Source organism: Trachypithecus francoisi, unplaced genomic scaffold (assembly GCF_009764315.1).
Source record: "Trachypithecus francoisi isolate TF-2019V2 unplaced genomic scaffold, Tfra_2.0 Contig00786, whole genome shotgun sequence".
In the NCBI taxonomy this organism is placed as follows: domain Eukaryota; kingdom Metazoa; phylum Chordata; class Mammalia; order Primates; family Cercopithecidae; genus Trachypithecus; species Trachypithecus francoisi.
The window spans coordinates 6,095-24,158 of NW_022680898.1; the positions used below are offsets into that span (position 1 = coordinate 6,095).

Genomic DNA, 18,064 nt, shown 5'->3' on the forward strand with positions numbered 1-18,064 from the left:
TTCCTTCTTATGTCTTCAATCACACACAGCTGTACACAAACAATATGTGACCCGTTAAGCACATCTGAGTGGCCACCATGTGGGAGAACCGAATGAAACATAACCAGCTCCCTAGGAGCCCACTGTGCCAGACTCTATGGCCACAAGAATATCTCCCATCTCTCGTACTGTGATAAAAGTTGCCCCGTTCATACCGAGACCTCCGATTTAATCTCCCTCCCACGCCTGAATCTGAAAAGACTGTGACTCACCTCTAATCAACAGAGTATGACACAGTTGACTCAACATGACTTCTGAGTCTTGCCTGTGAGAGGTGAGGCAACATTCACCTTGGATACGGAAGAGTGCTACTTGGAGCCCGAGTCATGAGGTCAGAAGCCTGACTACTGGGAGGCCCACCCTGCTGTGAGGAAGCCAAAGGCCATAGAGTGGTAACACGGAGGCCCTCCACTCGCCAGGCCTAGTCTTCCACTCCTCTCTATGCAGGCACCAGGGACGTCAGTGAATGAGCCTTCAGATGGTTCCAGTCCCCAGCCAGTCAGGCCTCTGCAGCTGAGGTCCCAGACCATGCAAGGCAAGCCATGTCCACTGTGCCCTTTCTGAATTCCTGCCTCTGAAATTCCATGCATATGATGCAATGGCGGTGATTTTATGGACTCACTGTGGGGCCGTTTGTTACATAGCAAGAGGAACAGGAATGCAGGACACACCCCCCACTCAAAGCTGTTCCTCTTCCATAGAGTTAAACCTTAACCTGATGCTGGCTTAGATTATTTCACTGCCGATTCTTCATGGTTTTCTCATGTGTATGGACGCCCCTAAACAATGCAGTTTCATATTGTCTGGGTGCCTTGATAGGAAGAGTTTTGGGGGCCTGAAATGGAGAAAACAAGCATTCATGGATCAGGTAGTCAAGGCAAGGCACCGTGTTTACCCTGAGAACAAACACTCTGTTAGCTGTTAACATTCTTGAGGAGAGAGCAAGTTGAGGAATCGGGTTTAATCTACTCCATACCGGTTGTATAGCGAGTAGGCAGCAGGTCCAGGATTCAAAGACAGGTAGTGTGTCCCCAGAGGCCGAGTGTGTAAACCTCTGCTAATTCCCCTCATCAGAAATGTAGGGGACCCTGGGGAAGTTGTCTCTACTACAAAAGCCAGAGTCAGCACCACCTTCTCAAATAATCTGAGACCAAGTACTTTCAAGAGCCAAGCCTTGCCATAGCCAAGCCGGACATTACAGACACACAACACACATCGTTTCCTAGAAGGTATTTACTGATTTCTATTATACTTAACACATGTACAAGACAGGTATTTCAAAAGATTAAAGAGGGCATACAATGCACGGGTGTCTTTCTCATTCCTGTGTGGACAGTGTCTTTCTCGTTCCTGTATCCCCATCTCCTTACCCAGAGACACTTTCCAAACAAAAACAAGCAAAATAGTAACAGCTTTTGGTGATTAAGAGTAATGAGGTATGTAACACGACCAAATCTTGAAATATATCATTAAAAAAACAGGAAATAGCATAACTCGAATCTAAGTAGTGAAAATATGAACGTCTACCTAAAACTCACAGGTGCGGGAGCGCACGCACACCATAATCAATGGAAGACGTCCTAGTACATGTTTACAAACTGTTTGTGTGTTGCCGTCCTAAACACCAGACGCAAAGCGCTGAAAACAACAAGCCTGTTCACAATAGCACCAGGAACGTACGGTACACAGGAATCATCTGCAGGTGATTTGTGACAACTGTAGGCAGAACAGTAATAGCAAGAGATACAATGGATGGCTTGAAAAATCAGAGACACTCTTCTTGCTTATCGAATTGCAAGATTAACGTTGTGCTACACAGACAAAGGTGTGTTCAAGATTTGGATCGTAAGCGAGTTCACTGAAAACTAGTGGAGAGGAAGGGCAAATATTGGAAGGGAATCCACGGTTTGACCAGGCCAGAAACACCTCTTTCACAGCATGTGATCTGTGCAGGTACTCGGACGCTCCCCGCAGGGCCGCCCGGGCCGGTTTCGGGCGGGCTTGCGGCCCCAATTACTGCTCCTGTTCGCGGGGACAGGCAGGGGCTGACTGGGAGGACGTCTTGTGGATGGCCTTGGGCTCCTCGGCGGCCTCCTCCCCCGGGTCGCCACCGCCGACATCCTCGATGACCACGCTGCGCACGGTGCCCTCGTCCAGGCAGTGCGGGGCGACGCCGTACACGCGGGGGTCGGAGACAGCTGCGTGGAAACTCTGCACCCCGCACCTGCTGCAGAAGCTGTGCAGCGCCGGGTGCGTGTCGGACCGATAGTTGACGATGCTGTCCGCGCCCTGGAGCAGAGTGAAGCGCGAGGCCGGGACGAGGAAGTGGCGGTGCTGCTTCTTCCTGCACAGCCTGCAGCTGCAATCCACCACGCGCAGATCTGCCGGGGCCCAGACCGCAAAGCGGACCGCGCCGCAGTGGCAGCCCCCGTGTGATGCACGAGGCCCAGGTACTCGAAGGTGTCCAGCAGGACCTTGGCGGCGCCCTCGCAGCTGAGGCCCCGCAGCTTCCTGAACCTCTCCCAGCGCTCCCGCTGTGCGCCCAGGTCCAGCTCCTTGGGGGACGGGGCGGGTCCCGGCGGATCCGGGGGTGGCGCGGAGGGCAGCCGGTCTCTGGGGCCCGCCTTCCGGACCCGCCGACAGCGGCGCTTCCGTCGCCACCTATCCAACCACCTCTTGGCCGCCGCGTGGCTCCGGACCCCGACTTGGACCCGGGGGCACTGCGCGCGGCTAGCGCCCGTGACCGCGATGGCCGCGCAGCCGGCGGGAGGATCCGCGGACCTCTTTCGCCTCCGCGGCTGAGCGGTGGCCCGGTTCCTCACTCTGCCCATGGCGCCTGCAGCCTCCGGAGCGCGTGCCCACCCCCCACCCTCATTTCCCGGTCAGTCGCTGAGCAGCCTCCTTGCCTGCGCCAGTAGGATTGGCCCCTTGTTGAATGCGATGTAAAGAGACCCTTCCTTGACCCTATCACAACAGCCTTCCCTGACCTGAAAGGCAGTCATGAGGCATTCAACAAACACCTGCAGGGCACCAGATACCCCGCCTGGGCGCTGGGATGTGGAGATGCATCAGGCTTTCCAAAGCACTCACATTCATTTAGGATCAGGTGTATGCAAATACAGCCCCCAACGCCTTGGGACACTTTGCTCTGACGGAAATAAGAACCAGGGGCTCTGGGAACAGAGAGGAACGCCCACGCACTGTAATTGGAGGGGCGTGTGGGAGGGGCACGGAAAGACTCCTCTGAAGTCTTCTTGGGGGCTTGATTCTTTTTCTCGGGTGTAGTGTTTTATTTTTCTCTCTCGTAATTTTCGATGCGATCAAGTCCTCTTTACCTAATGTTGACATACCTACTTCTGCTGTTTTAATTAATGTTTACCTGATGTGACTTTTCCCACCCGTTGTATCCTTTTCATTTACCCAGGGCAACCAAAGTGGAACTGAGTTTCATATAAACATGGGATAGTCAGACTGTGTTTCTCACTGACTCTGCCAATATCTACCTTTTCATATATGTTTTTAGTTCATTTCCATGATCGCTGGGCTAGTGTTTAAGTCCACAGACTTACTGTTTGTTTTCTTTTGTTTCCTCCGTGTCTTGGCTAACCGAGACCTCCTTTTTTTTTTTTTTTTTTTTTTTTTGCCCTTCTGTGGCTTACGTGTACACTTTGCAGGATTTATCTTGATTTCTGAAAGTGTTTTCGAGTGCTTTGTTTTGTAAAATTGTCTCAGTGGTTGCTCTGGGATTTTCAATGTGCATATGTGACTTACCACAGGCTCCTGGTATCCAGTTCTCATCACTTCCATTGAAGTGTAGAAGCATCAGCCCCTTTTAGCCCCTCTGCCTTTCTGCTTATAGACAACGATGTCTGGAGTATTGGATGGTTTCATATTTTTTGCTTTAATCATCAAACATGACTTCCACAATTCACAAGGAAAACGGTGGCTTAATGTTTGTCCCCTAAGGGTGTTTTTTCCACTGGTCTTGACTCCTTTCTGATAGATACTTCCAGACGCCATCTTTCATTCTTTCCTCTTTTGTTTGGAGCACCTGCTCTAGCCATTCTTTCACCGTGAGTCTGCTCGTGACAAAATGCTTTCTTTAACCTGAGAATGTCTCGATTTCCCCCTTCATCCATGAAGGATGGTATCACTGGATACAGAATTCACAGCTGACAGGACTTTTGTTCAACACCTGAAACTTTTCAGGACACTTCCTAATGACCCCCACTGGTCAGAGGAGACATTTGCCCTCATTAAAACTGGTGTTCTCCTATAATCAATGAACCACTTCGGTCTTGCTGCTTTCAGTGATGTTATCAGCTTCAAAAACTGACTATGCTGTGTGTGTTGGTGTGAATTGCTTTGTGGTTGTCTTATCTGAAGTTTGCTCATTTTCCAGAATCTATGGGTTTATGGTTTTCATTAAAATTTGGATATTTTCAGCCTTCTTTTCTTATATTACTCTTTCAGTCCACTCTCTACTTTTGATACTCCAGTCGTAGGGATATTGGGACTTCGTTATTGTCCTAAATTTACTGAGGATCCATTCAGCTTTTAATCATTCCATGACCTCTCTCTCTCGCTCAGGCGTAGTCAATCCTATTTTCTGTTTGTTTGTTTTGTTTTTTGAGGAAGAATCTCCCTCTGTCACCCAGGTTGGAGAGCAATGGCACAATCTCCATTCACTGCAACCTCTGCCTCCCGGGTTCAAACGATTCTCCTGCCTCAGCCTCCCAAGTAGCTGGGATTGCAGGCGCCCGCCACCACCCAAGCTAATTTTTGTATTTTTAGTAGGGACGGGGTTTCCCCACGTTGGCCCGCGGTGATCTGCCTGCCTCGGACTCCCAAAGTGCTGGAATTACAGGCGTGAGCCACCGCGCCCGGCCGTCAGTCTTATTGATTGGGCCTCCATTACGATGATGGTATCTTTTGTCATCACAGGTCTCTTATCGAGTGCATCCAGCAATGTTTCCAAATTCTGTTACTGTTTTCGTTTTCTGTGCCATCATTTCTTTTTTATACGTCTTCTACTCATCGCTGAGATTTTCCATTTTCTAGTCTGGTTCCAGACTATTTGCAATTACATAATGAAGCATTTTTGTGATGGTTGCTGTAAAACGTTTGTCAGATAATGGCAACGTGTGCATCGTCTCTATGTTGGCACCACTAGATTGTATTTCCTCATTCAAGTTGTGTTATTCCTGGTTCTTGACATGGTGGGCTCTGCTCTACCGCATACAATGTATTTTGCTTGTTACTTTAGGAGTCTCCGGACATGAGACAACTATTTGATGTTAGAAGTCAGCTACTTTCTTTAGGTTTAGCATGTAGATTCTGGTGTCCATTTTTGGGTTCCGGGATTTTTTAAAAGTTTATTTTCAGAGCATTTGCGATGCTATTTTTGTGTGTTTGGCTTATCTGCCGACACAGCAGCCCCAACTGTTCCCTGCTGGTGGTATTTGAGAGGCAGAAAAAACTAAATTCCGCACTTTATTGCAGGTTCCTACTTCCTACCTAATATCTTTTTTTTTTTTTTCCCCCTGTTCCAAGGTACCATGCAGCCTACCACACTACATTTAATCATCATAGGCTGGGACAACTTCTCAGACTTTACTTGTTTCCATGACCTTGAGAGTTTTCAGGGTTACTAGTGAGGTATTTTCTAGAATATCTTTTTTTTTCCTTTCTCTTTATTTCTTTTCTTTCTTTCTTTCTTTTTTTTTTTGAGACAGGGTTCCCTGCTTTGTCACCCAGGCTGGAGTATGCAACGGCAATGGTGGGATCTCAGCTCACTGCAACCGCCACATCCCAGGTTCAAACCATCCTCCTCCTTCAGCCTCCCATAGTACATGGGACTACAGGCATGCACCAACATGCCCGTCTAATTTGTGATGTGTGTATGTGTGTGTGTGTGTGTGTGTGTGTGTGTTTTGCAGAGACAAGGTTTTGCCATGTTGCCCAGGCTGGTCTCGAACTCCTAGACTCAAGTGATCCGCCTGCTCCAGCCTCCCTAGAATATTTTTCAACTCAGATTTTTCTAATGCTTATCTCATGATTGGACTGATGTTGTGAGCTACCGGAGAATCACCACAAAGGTAAAGAGCTGTTTTCGTCTGATCGCATCAAGGGTGCATAATATCAACATCAGTTTTGATTGTGTAAGTTGACCTTGGTCACCTGGCAGAAGCAGTGTTGGACAGGGTGCTTCCACGAAAAGTTACTCTTTTAACCCCTGTCCACATGCTACTCTTTGGAAGGAAGTCATTAAGCCAAGTTCACACCTAACTGGTGCTAAGTTATAAATCCTTTCTTTGAGGCAGAGTATCTACATACATTCTTTGGAATTCTCCTTCACGGCACAGCTGTCTATGCTCCTGCATTGATTTCGTTATTCAATCGTTTATGTATATCATGATACTTTCATGGATACTTACTTGATACTTTAGATTATAATCCAATACTTTGCTATTTCTTTTTATTATTATCATTTTTGCAGTTGTGGCCACTGGGAGCATGTTCAGTTCACCCCTAGGTCCCGTTGGTATGCTCCCATTATTTGCGGTTCCATTTTGTGTAATTCCTTGCTTTGTGGCTCATCCTGCACATTTCTGTCCTGCATACGTTCTAGACTTGTCTGGCCTATTTCCTAGCTCCTAGGATCAGCCAATTCTCCAAGGATCTCTGTTTCCTTTTATTAGAAAATGGTATCAGAGACCAACGTCTGGCAAGTAGGTGTGCTCGTACCTGCCAGAGTCTAGTGGTTTCTAGACCCTCTCTGCCGAAACAGAGAGGAAATACATATGTATGTATACTAACCCATATATATATATTTCTACAAATATTTTGATACGTGACCATGAGGATCTATAATAAGCTGACTATGAGTTCCTACCCATGTCTGCAACTCTATTCCATTGCAGCACGAATCATTCTTGCCCCCACCACATTACGATCTGCACCTCCCTCTCCAGCAGTGAAAAACCTGCCTCTCACCCTCCACCATCCATTTCCTAATTGTTCAGCTCCAGTATACATGGAGAACGGTATCAGATTTTTCAACCTGTGTCCATACCCGCAACAGGTTTGTCTAGTCGAGTATGCTGCATATGTACAATTTCCTTTGTCTTTAGCCTTACACACTTCTTTCATTTTCAGAGTTGCTTACTTCAGCACTTTGTACTTCACAGCCTTCAGTGAAGCTTTTCACCCGTTGGTAAGGTTAGAAGCTTTTGTCACATGCTGCATTTCAGCCTGTGTGAGGACATTCACTATCTCCGTAGTGATGTCCTCACACAGAGAGAGCTATTTTTATTTCCTCTTCTTCGGAGGACACGAACCCCATCATAAAGACTCCACCCTCATGACCTCATAACCTCAAACCCCATTACCTCCCAGAGGCCTTACTTGCAAATACCATCACACTGGGAGTCGGGGCTTCAACACGTGAATTTGGGCGGGAAGCAAACATTCCGTCTATAACGCACACGATAGTTTCACTGCCCTAAAGCATTACCTGTGCTTTACCTACTCATGTCCTCCTGCAAAAGTCCCCTCCACACACCTTGCCTCCTTCTACTCATCCTTTTGAATAAAGTTTCTCCTTACTAATCCTGGATTTGTATTTTGTTTGACGACACATATGTTTTGAAGCAAACTGGGCAGATACTTAATAGCGAGAATGCTGGACACTGTGGCAAGACTGTTGAGCCTCGTTAAGAACCAAGCGGACTGCCTTCCAAATTTGCTGGAAGATAGAGACTTCCCACTTTACATGAATGGACGTTCCTGTTGCTCTGCATCCTTGGCAGCAGTTGGTTTGTCAGTTTGGGGGTCTTAGCCATTCTGTTAGATGTGTAGTGTCATGTAATTATTATTTGAATTTGCATTTATCTATCAATGCCAAATAACAGTAAACATTCTTTCACATGCTCATTTATCGCTTCCAAATCTTTGGTGAGGTGTCTGCTCAGACCTTTAGCTCGTTTTTAAACTGGGTTATTTGTGGTTGTTTGGTCTTTGAATGTCAACAGTCCTTTGAATATTTGGAATCAAGTCTTTTCTCAAATATCTCTTTGAAAATATTTTCTTTCAGTCCTTAGGTTGTCTTTCTTCCTTAACAGTAATGTCTTCCACACAGCAGAAGTTTTAAGTTTTAATAAACTCCAAATTATTGCTTTTTGTTCACGGACTCTGTGGTAGGGTTTGTGACTAAAACCCCATCAGGAAACAGAAAGACATGTTGATGTTTTTCCTGTGTTTTCTTCCCTGTGTTTTACATTTCTATATTTCTTTACATATAATATAGTTTGCTTGTTTGTTTTGTTTTGTTTTGAGACAGAGTCTCGTACTATCGTACAGGCTGGAGTGCAGTGGCACAATCTCGGCTCACTGCAACCTCTGACTCCCAGGTTCAAGCGATTCTCCTGCCTCAGTCTCCCGAGAAGCTGGGACTACAGGCGTCTGCCACCACGCCCGGCTAATTTTTTTTTTTTTTTTTTTTTTTTTGTATTTTTAGTAGAGACGGGGTTTCACTATGTTGGCCAGGCTGGTCTTGAACGCTTGACCTCGTGATCCACCTGCCTCGGCCTCCCAAAGTGCTGGGATTACAGGCGTGAGCCACTGCGCCTGGCGTATATTTCATATTTTTATATTTCCTGTGTTTTATATTTTGAGTTTTACATACGGGACTTTGGCCCTTTTTGAGTTAATTTTCGTTAAAGTGTGAGTTCTTGGTCTAGGTTAATGTTTTTTCCATATGGACCCGAAATCTCCCACCACCACTTATTGAAAAGACTATCCTTTTCCCATTGTATTGTGCTCGTGCCTTCGTCAAGGATCAGTTGAGAAATATTTCTGCAGTTCGATTACTGGGCTTGCTGCTCTGTTGCATTGAACTGTGTGTGTATTCTTAGTACATGCCACCCTGTCTCGATTACTGTAGTTTTATAGTAGGTCTTAGAATCGCATCTTATGACTTTTGTAACTCCGTTCTCTTTTTTTAGAATGGCTTTTCTTTTCTAGCACATTTGTGCTTCAATACGAAATTTTGAGTCAATATGTTGATATCTGCAATGTGATTGCTGTAATTTTGATTGGGATTCTGATGTTACAATAAATCAGTCGCGGAGGATTTGAAATCTTCTGACAGTTACGAATCTTCGGTCCATGTATGTGACATCTCTCTCCACTTATTCAGATCTTCGTTTTTTTGTTTGTTTGTTTATTTGTTTTTTGTTTTCCTCATCAATATTTGTAGTCTCTGCAAGGAGATCCTATGCCTGACATTTAGATTTAGACCTAAGTACTTAATAGGTAGAGTTGGTGTTGTAAAGGGCAACTTAAAAAATCAAATTCTCATTGTTCACTGGTCACATACAGCTAAACAGTCATCATCAATATATTGATTGTGTCCTGTGACCTTGAAAACCTCGTTTATTGATTCAGCAGTTTGTTGCAGTTCTTTGGAGTTTTCTACATAGATAACTGTATCCCCTGTAAGTAAAAAGTCCCTCTTTCTTTATGTTGTTGTCTCTTCAGGTTTTACCTGAGCATTGGTAGCCTCTCTTAGCATATGGATCATATGGCTTTTAGAACTGCTTTTTGTCCTAGGCTTTACAATATACATATTTACCTAGCCCAGTCCACCGTCTAGTAACGGTACATCACTTAGTGTGCAGTGCAGGTACCTAACCCGACAGAATTCCCAGTTAACCCCTCATGAACTTATCCATATGCTATATAGTCACCAAATACATTGTCACTATTATTTTAAACAAACCGTATTCCTTTAGACCTTGCAAGAATAAGCAACAGAAAAGGTGTGATTTTACCTCCACTTGTTCCTTCACTGATTCTGGCCCTGCCTTTGTGTAGATTCAAGCGTCTCATCTATGTTATTTTTCCTTCTGTCTTTTAACATTTCTCCCAGAGCAGAGTTTCTGAAGGTTAATTTGCTTGATTTTAATTTGTCTGAGAAAGTCTTTGTTTCCTGTTCAGTTGTTAATGATAATTTTGCAGGGCATACAATTCTAGCTAGGTGATATTTTTCTTCACTCAACACTTTAATATTTCAGTCTACACTCTTCTTTTTTCATGGGTTCTGACGAGAAGTTGGCCATAATTCTCTTCCATGTTCCTCTACCAGTAAGGTGTTGTTATTGAGGTTTTCAGACTTTCTCTTCCTCTTTAGTTTTCTGCAGTTTCAATATGTCTAGACATGAGTTTGTGGTGTGTGTGTATATGTGTATTTGGTATATATGCTGCTTGATATATGCTGAGAGATTCCTGACTCTGTGCTTTGGTGTCTGTTATTAATTTTGTCAGCACTAGGCCCTTATTGCTTCCAAAGTTTATGCTGCTCTGTTCTCTCCGTCTTCTTTCTGTGTCTGGGATTCAGATTAATAGGTCGAACCTTTTCCAATTTTCACACAGTAAGCTGTTCAATTCCATTTCTTCCCCTCTTTTTCCTCTTTGCATTCCATTTTGGAAAGTGTCTGTTGTCCTCTGACCTTTCTGCATGCTTTCCAATTCTTACCTTGGTTGTGCTGACTCTGCTGATGAGCTTCTGGGAGACATTCGTCATTTCTGTTAGTGTTTTTGATTTCTAGCACTTCCTTTTAATTCTTTCTCAGAATTCTCATCTCTCTCTCCCTTTGTCCTCCTGCTTGAATCTGGGCCTCACAGAGTGCTCCTGCTCAGGGAGAGCCTGTGTCTTGCAGCACATTGAGCTGTAACCCGCCGTTATTTCCCTGGAGCCTGGTTGTAGTGGTGGTAAGGTGTAGGGGCGGGAAAGCATTCCACAGCTTTATGACTGGATCTCCGTCTTTCAGTGGGACTGTGTCTCTGGGCTGTGACCTTGACAAGTGTTTCTCCAGTGGTATTACCCTTTCCCCATGTCCTCGGTCCTTTCCCTGGCTTCAGCATTCCCAAATAATACTTTTACACACTTGAGCCCTCTTGATTTTTTTTCCCCCACCAGTGAGGGGCAGAGGTTAGAGGAATACCCTTCCTGCACCTAAGATAAGGCTTTGGTCAAGTCTCTTGCTCTGAAGAGTGGGCCTTCGTCTTGGAGAAGGCACTGGGAGTATTTGACAATGATTACTCTTCCTCTCTCCCAGCCAGAAAAACCACCGCGTCTTTTTCAGATCTTCACCGTGAAAACCCACGTCTCGAGCCAAAGGCTATGAACATGCGGATGCCCCTGAGACTGCAGCTCCCAGCGTATTCTCACACTAACGCTAGTCCACACACAGCCTCAAGCACTTCATCGTATTTACTACTGAAGCACTCCTACAGGCTTCTGTCTACAGAAGTTGCTGATTCAGGTAAGCAGATCTCAGCCGTGACACTGGATTTGACAGTCTCTCAGGACTCCAGGGTGGTGTTCTGCTGTCCCCTCTCGGTTCTCTGATGAGTCCAAAAGATACCTGAATCCGTTTTCCAGTGTTTTCTTGTTGTAAGGGTGGGATTGGTCATTTGTCTATTTACACGTAGAGCTGAAAGTGGAAGTCTCATTTGTGGCCATTTTTGAAACATGTCACAATCAGAATAAGTCTACGGTTTGCAAATATCTTGGTGAGTGCTAGGAGAAGCAGATAAGCGTTGAAGGCAGTTGTTGCAGGGAGCCAGCAGGAGAAGTAGGTGTGTGTGATGGGGATGGGAGGTTTTCAGAACCAAATGATTTCTGTTTTCATGGAATGCGAATTACTATTACATTATTTAGTAATGTAATTACTAAACGGTATGGCTGTTTAACTCTTAAAATCCCATATATATATGATTTGAGAAAATTAAATAATGGACAATACATTTTATGTAGAAATTGTCTAGAAATTTTGCATGAAAGAATGCACAGAAATTGTAAACATAATTTGAAGATTAAATAAATGCCCTCAAATGCATACAGTTACTAAAACTGGTATTACCTCTTGCTTGCCGGTTGATGTCAGTTGTCAGTATTACCTCCTCACTGTGCATGCATTGCCTAGGATCACAGCAGCTTTGCACACTAATTGGCCAGGGCGATGATGTGAAAATCGGCCTCTGCCAAATCATGAGGAGGCATGACGTAGAAGGGGACCTTATCCCCATTTCACAAATGGAGAAACTAAGGCTAAAAGAGACTAAGTAATTTGCTGAAAGTCATGCACTAAGGAAGTGGTGGATCTCTGGGTCAGTCTCCAAGTTGTGTCTGACATCAGCACCCATGTCCTTTCTGGTGTACTTCTCTGCTGTCCAAGGGTGGGCAGCATTTTGAATTGTCACACCTTTATCGGATAATGGTGTTCTTTTGTTTTTTTTTTTTTTTTTCATCTGAGCTTGGAAAAAGTACACAAGCAGAGATGAATACAATCATCTAATACTTTTTAGAAAATACAAACCCATAAGCCTCATTAAATTGACTTAGAAGCTGGAAACAAAGATAGAAATCTTCCAAATTTGTTTACTGAAAGTAGCCTGATACCAAAATCTGGAAAAGACAGTACATGCACAAGGGACCCCAGGTGTGCACGGGCGCGCACGCGCGCGCACACACACACACACACACACTCACAAGCATGCACACGCAGAGAGAAATATGGATCTATATCACTTATGAAATCTATCACTAATAAATTTCATTTTGTATCCATAAAATTTCAGTGGATACATAGCAATGATATTTTGAAAACCTACCACATCTGGTAGGTTTTTTACTCTTGAGGAGATGATGTCGTATTAAGAAATATATGTGTACAGCATGGTGACTACTGTGAATAACAATGCATTGCATACTTGAAATTTGCTAAGAGAGTAGATCTGCAGTGTTCATACCATACCCAAAAGGGTAACTGTATGAGATGATGGATATGTTAATTAGTTTGATCTCGGTAATCATTTCACAGAATATACACGTATTGAAACATCACCTTGTACTTCATAAATATATGCAGTTTTTTTTTTTTTTGTCAGCCATACCTCAGTAAAACTGGGGAAAATCTCATTTGCTGTAGAAGAACCCTTATTATCCAGGGGCATTTGGCCTCCCAGGGTACATCTGTCAATGTTTGGAGACATTTTTGTTTATTGTTATTGGGGAAAAGAGGAGGTGCTACCGACATCCTGTGGATCCAGGCTAGTGATGCTACTTAACTTCCTGAAAGCACAACATGGCCTTTCGCAGTAATTATCTGGTCCAAAATGTCAATAGCGTCAACGTTGACAAGCCCTGCGATAGAGTGTTTAGATAACTCTGAAAAGCCAAAAACAAAATTTAACTCACATGCAATCCTGCCAAGGATCCATAACAATTGCTAAACGTTTCATATGTGTGTGTGCTGAATTTTCTGCTACATGGCTAGTAGGCTGCAACCCTGGTCTCCACCCCTAACCTCCTCCTACTCCCCCTCAAGCCAACTCTGCAGCCCACAAGAAGGCCCTGCGGGCCCCCCATTGCCCAGCACTGTCCCATACAAGGCTCTGGTGGCACCTCTGGGCCTCAGGAGCATCAGTCCCTTGATCATCTGGGGTTTGTCATCACCATGTTTTCTCCCTGCTGTCCCCACCATGCCCTTCTGCCATCTTCTGGGAGAAGGAAACCAAAGGATCTAAAACTGGGGTTTAGGGGAAGGTTTCAGCCTCTCCCCACTCCTCTTGCCCCACACCCTTTACTCCCAAGCCCAGAGAGATGCTGCTTTTACCAGGAAAGACTATTGAAAGATGACTTATTTTATTTTTCTCTGACCTTTCCATCCTTGAGAAAATGGGGGGGAGCGGGGGAAAGACAAAATTAACCATAAAAGACCAAAAAAAAAAAGTCAGAAAACCCCCACCTAATCCACAGAAAGTGATGTCGTTCCCCTCCCTTGGAATGTTTGTTTTGTTTTTGAAAATAATATTTTTTAAAAAGTTGGCATATTGTGAAGCAGGAATCTGAAATACCCAAATGCCTGTTTTCCTCGGTGGAGTCAACCCGAAGAGCTCCCACCTTCTCTGGATATGCCTGGGCTTGGACTGGCTAGAATCTTTCTCTGGACTGTTGCATGTACAGTGCCTCCATCCTGGAGGCAAGAGAGTTGGGAGTGGCGCGAATCAGAGCTGTGCCCAAGATTTCCCTGCTGTTGCATCGTTTGAAGCTGACGTTCTGTGTCTGTACACTGCGGCCACTGTTGTGTCCTCGCTCTGTTTGCTGTTGCCTCACGCCAGGCCCTGTCCTGCCATGACACCCTTCATCCTACCCTTGGAACCCCAAGGCCAAGTTTGCTTCACACTGTTGGAGAACAGAGTTGGCCTGCATCTGGAACACATTGTCCTCAACTTGACTGTCTCCTCACACCCCAGAGTGGAAAGGTGAACACCTGCAGCTGAGACTTGGAAACATTTCTTGTGTTGCCCTGAAAAATATCTGAGACCTGGGGACTCTGTCTCTCTTAAAAGGTGGAGAAAGATACCATTCTCTTCCTAAGGTCTGGGAGTTTCCCCATCTTGCATACCCTTCTGCAAGCCATCTATCTCTGCTCACTCTCAATTGACCTGCCTGGGAACAAGGATGAGGAGGAGTTGGGAGCTGGGGGGTATCCTGCCAGGGTTGAAGCCCTGTGGCAGGAAGGTAATGAGGACATAGAGTATACCTGATTCTCTTCTTCAGCCACTTGACTGTTTGGGTCGGGCTGTGAATGACAATAGAATGTCTAGAGTCTGCTATTGTCAGAAGGCAGGGAGAGTGATGAAGGACTGACCCACATAGACTGGGATGTGTGTCAGGTGTGGGCATGACTGCACATTCATTCTCAGTGGGATCTGGGCAACACAGAGGAGTTTATGGTCCTGTTGCTTACTTACTGCAATGTCTTTGGCCCTTTTTTTCAACTGGTTCCTCTGTTGGGCCCAAAGGTTGGGAGTAGGAGACAGTATCCCAGGCTGACAAGGCCTTGCCGTTTACTTTGGACACCTTGTTAATTTTTAGCCTGTGCCCTTCCCCACCTTTGCCCTCCCAGGGGGTGGTATGTGAGAAGCCCATCTCAGTTCCCGTGATTTCATGTCTCAAACCAAGGATGAACGTCTGGTCTCTGCTATGATGGTGGTATCTGAGGCCTTTCCCTGCCCAGTCTGGTGCTTGCCCCACACTGTACCAGACACTGGATTCCTGGACTCCCTTCTCCTTTGCTTTCTTTCCTTCAGGTCACGCAGCCCTGTACTGTATCCAGCACCACAGAAACCTCAGTGTTTTTCATCTGCTGATTTGGGGCACAAGGAAGCCTTAGCATATGGGGAAAGGTTGTTATTACTTAGAGTTTGCTCCCAGGCCAAGGGGCTGCCATCTTTTTCACAGACATCCCTGAAAGGAAGCCCCTTTGGGGCAGGGAGGTGAGGACTTCATCTCCACATAGGCTGGTGGTTGCTAGGGGAGCTTTTTCTTTTTTTTTCTTTTCTTTTCTTTCCTTTTTTTTTGGGGGGGGTAACATGTTAGGAGTTAATGTTGCAAAGAGTAGTTTACATCTTCACTTTCTGAAGACACTTGAATTTAGGACCGATGTATCTGTGACAAGCATGCCAGAAGTGGCAGGGGCCATCAGGGCTAACCACTTCACACCCACCATCCTCCCATGGGGATCCAAGACCTGAGACAAAGCAACAGCCTGCCCAGATCCCTCTGTTCATCCTATCCCTTCAATGTCGGTCCATGCCAACGTAACCTCTGGGCATCAGACATCAGCAGGTCTGCATGCCTCAGCCCTATTAAGGGGAAGGTTTCTCTTTCGCCCTCTTCCTGCACCTGGGAGCAAAGGCACTACCGTAGAGAAGGCCATCCAGCCCTGCCCCAGCCTGGACCCCTGGGGCTCAGATAGAGGTGCTGAGCCCTATGTCAAAGTTGTTAAATGTTTTTGTTGTTCCATTGTAGCTCTTTTTCTCCCCTTTCCTGGTGATTGATTTTACAAAAGAAAGGAGCTGCTTAGAAGGCCCTGGAAGGGAAGTGAGGAGGAAGGACAAGGAAGATGACTAGTTACGGAGGGGTGAGGGTTGTTTTTTTGCCAAAAAAGCTGGATAGAGTGATATTGAATTATCTGGCACCCTCTGAATGGAACCCCAGAGTACCTCCTGTGTGGAAAAGTTTTCCTAACACCCACCTCTCCCCTTCAGCCATGCTGATGGCAGAGAAGATAAAACTTGGAGCCATTTTCACTGGAGAGGAAAACTTGTCATCTGGCTTTGCGGAGAAGGTTCCACCTTACGCTCGTAGTACATTTCTTTACTATGTGCTAGGATATCATATTTAAAAGGACAAAAAATGTAAAATACTTGAATGAGCTTGTATTTAAACATTAATATTGTTGAGAGTATCTGCTTTCCAGGCTGAAGTGATTCATTCATTATTCTAGTCCTGCTTTAGTCCTTTGTAATTGTGGTAATTATGCTTTTCTTTTAATACAAAAAAAGTATAAAAATAGACACTAGAAAAGAAAAAAAAATTCTGCTACAGTTTTGTACCTCATAATCACCCAAAGACTATGGTCGGGGGAAACAATTCATTTCAAAGGTTAATTCTTCCTCCACAATCTACAAGTGTTTTTCAAATATTCCACATATTAGTCTGTGCTTAAGAACATATGTCCCTTAAGATTTGTAATTTCAGCTGGCTTACATGGAGGGATATTCTACTAGTATCAATCCACCATCACCTATCTCCTGATTTTCACCTCTCTGAGCAGAGGTATCATTTCCATATATTTGGTGAAAATAAAGAAAAGCAGTGCCTCATACCACAATGTATGTGATGTGCAAAGGGCAGTGTGTTTAACTAACTGCATCAAAGCAATCCCATTACCCCACCAGTGACTGGTTTTGAAATGGGCTTTTTCCAATCGCCATCCGTGAGATATGGGTGTTTGTTGGCTTACAGTCTTTGAAGACTATTTTCTCAGCTCTTGAAGATATAGAAGAGACACAAAATATGGTACACACACACACTTGCGTGCACATACACAGTCTAGACGAATGTATATATCTAGGATTATAATTAACAAATGAATTTAGTGTAATATTGCTGGGTGTAAGGTCAATATCACAAAATTCAATTGGATTGTATATCCTGGCATTAAACATGTAAAGAGAAAACTTTTGAATGTCATTGCTCATAGCATCAGAACACATCAAATACCTAGGAACAAATCTAGCAAAGATTCCCAAGACCTCTGCCCAGAAGCCTACACAACATTTTCAAGAGAAATTAAAGAAGACCTAGGTAAATCAGAGCTATATCACACTTATGGACTGGAAGACAATGTCATGAAGTAAATCGAAGAGAGAATTCTAATGAAAATGATTTATAGATTCAATGCGACCCCAGTGAAATTCCTGGCTCTTTTTCTGAAAAGGGAAATGGGCACACCGCTTCTAAGTTCTATAAGGATGTCCAGATTCAAGAAAAGCCAAGGCCTTCTAAAACAAGAACACTTTTTAGGACCCACACAGCCAGATAGCAATACCAACCATAAAGGTATCATAATTAAGGAAGTGTGGTACTTGCACAATAATAGACAAATAGACCAATAGAGCAAAGAGAGGGTCCCACAAACACAGGGGCACATACATATGTATATGGTCACCCTCATTTACAAAAAAATGTGCCACCTCAATGCTCTGGAGGCAGAATAGTCCATTAAATAAGTGGAATTGGACTAATTGGATATCCATATTGAAAAAGATTATCGTTGGCCCCTAAGTTACACCATACAAAAAGATTAACTTCAGAGGTTATGGCTTGTACAAAATAATGCATAAAAATATCTGCATGACCTTGGGGATAAGCAAAGATATCTGAAATAGGACACAGAGTCACTAATGATAAGGAAAACATTGATAATCTTTATAGAAAGGAAGGACATCTGTTCATCAAAAGATGTATTTAGAGAATCAAAAGATAAACCTCATGATGGAAGAAAAATATTTGCAATATACATATGTATATACCACAAATATCTGATGTACAGAATGTACTACCCCCTAAAATCAATAGTGCAAAAATAGGGAAAAAGAATAGTGC

The 18,064-nt window shown here is 44.4% G+C and overlaps 1 pseudogene; it reads right to left on the reverse strand.

The window, feature by feature from the left end:
- Window positions 1–1,257: 1,257 nt before the first annotated feature.
- On the reverse strand, window positions 1,258–2,950 carry LOC117088928 (annotated as a pseudogene).
- Window positions 2,951–18,064: the final 15,114 nt, after the last annotated feature.